Source organism: Echinops telfairi, unplaced genomic scaffold, assembly GCF_000313985.2.
Source record: "Echinops telfairi isolate 266 unplaced genomic scaffold, ASM31398v2 ScPeMD7_3;HRSCAF=10, whole genome shotgun sequence".
Classification (NCBI taxonomy): Eukaryota; Metazoa; Chordata; class Mammalia; order Afrosoricida; family Tenrecidae; genus Echinops; species Echinops telfairi.
The window spans coordinates 48,098,796-48,101,080 of NW_022103899.1; positions in this window are offsets into that span (position 1 = coordinate 48,098,796).

A 2,285-nucleotide genomic window follows, 5' to 3' on the forward strand; every position below is an offset into this window, starting at 1 on the left:
TGGGTTTCAGTAATTCTTTTCAGTTACATTGCCCTTGATCAATCCCTACCAGGCCTCTTAGAGTGTCTCCATTTTTACATACTACAAACTAATAGGCTGTCTTCGGATCACTTCTAGGGAGCCCTGACAGTTGACCAACTCCCTCTTCCATATACATTAGAAATGTGCTATAGTTTTGCTTAAACGCCAAGACATCCAATCTTTCCGCCAGGGAAACAATTTCCTATCTCATCTCTGGTTGAGCCCCACCAATGGCAGAGGGGGGACCTTTTAAAAAAAATATTTTAATCACCTCAATCATCAAAAGGTGTTTCTGCTTTTAACCGTAAAAATAGATCCACTAGATTGTTCCTGGTTTGAGACTTGGAATGAAACCACATAAATTTGGCTAAATGAAATGAATATAAAACATTTATCCCAAATGTCTGAGACCTATGCACAGAATCAGCAAGGATGTAATGCCCTATGGTAGATAATACACCCCCCCACCGCGCAAAAAAACCCCCAAACTCTCTGCCATTGAGTTGATGCCAACTCATAGCAATCCCAAAGGACAAGGAAGAGCTGCCTGTGTGAGTTTCTAGAGTAACTCTTTGCAGGAATCGAAAGCCCTATCCTTTTCTCTAGTTAATACAAGAGGGTTTCAAAAAGTACATAGAAAAATTCCATTATCTTTCAATTCCATATTTTGTTGGACTTTTTGAAGTCTCTTCATATGAGCTGCAGCAGGAAGCTGTGGTTCATGGAATACTCTACAAATATTTTTGTTAGTTTAATTACCTAGTAAGTATTCCTGAGTTCATTTTCCCCCTTACCTTCAAGCTCTATCCATTCATCAATATACACATTTGCAGCCAATAAGGAAAATCCAAAGGAGCATGATCTTTGAGTTCGAAATTCCCACTGCATTGTTTATTAGACCTTGAGCAAGTAGCCTTGCTAAGGCTCTGTGTCCTTGACTGAAGGCAAATGTTAATACTTGCCTACCCCTTCCTCAGCCTGGGGTGAGTCAGGTGACCTAGCGTATGTGTAAGTGCTTTGGGACATGTAAATCAATACACAAATGCTCTCCACCACCGCAGTCGTTACTGTTGTGAGAGAGATAGAAAGACTTACAAAGTAGGAGAAACCTGCACCAAGCCTCACAGGTAACTCCAAAGACTGCTCCCCATGTGCAGAGCGTGTAGAGAAAGTATGCAGAGAGCAGGCTTCTTCTCTTTGGGGAGTTGTTTTCATGGAGGAGACTTGAACAAAAAACTTAACAAGTCATCATTTGGGATATAGGAAAGAGAAGGTTGATTCGGGGAAGCAACCTCTGTCTGGAGGCCAGAGATGGAGGGAAGGGAAGCAGAAGAGAGTGCAGGGAAAGACAGAGAAGTTTTCTCTTCAGGAAGACAAAAGACTCAGGTGTAACAAGAGATGCTATGACTTAACTAAGAGAACAACTAGTTGGCCAAGGGTCAAAAACCTTAGGCTAGGAGAGTGGGTCCAGGTCTGCAGGCAGAGAGGGGCACGAGCAAAAGAATAAATACCCAGGACCCTTGAAATCCCTACCACCTTCCTTCACAGCACTGGAAGCACAGTGCCTGGATTAAGAGGGGAGGGAGGGAGGGAGAGAGGGCTCCGTCTGCACTGCGTCACATCAGAACGCATCTGGAGGGCTGAGTTTTGCGACAAGCACAATGTTGTTTAAAAGATGTTGATTTGAAAGCAGCAGAGGAGGAAGACCAGAGTGGAGAGAGCAATCAAAAGCACACCACACAAGAAAACAAAGCAAGGTCTGATTCTATACCGTGATGACGCCAAGAAATTGGCTAGAACTCCTTTTTGTTTGCTTTGGTATAATCTCAGCTGACTTTAAGGCATTATATAAAATTTTTCATTTAGGACACAGAACATGCTTTAGCAGTCAATGAAGTGCAAGGCAACTGCTTACATGGAAGCCAGAAGACGGAGATTAAGTCCCAACTTCACCACTGATTGACTTTAGAGTACGTAACCTAAATATTCAAGTTGCCAGCTAATTCATACATATTAAAATGAAATGAAAAGACTAGGAGCTCTCTAAGATGTTCACACAAGTACCTAGTGGCAGAAGTGCAACCATTGTCTGACTATTAAAGGACAGTGGTTATTTAAATCACCAGAAATAGTAATTAGCATGCTTAACCTCATTTGGAATCACCTAAAAGGACACAAAACAGGCTAGTAGAAATAGACAGAGGATGTCATGTCAATAAGTAAAAGGAGCTAAGTAATAAACACCTAATAGCATGTGTAGTCTG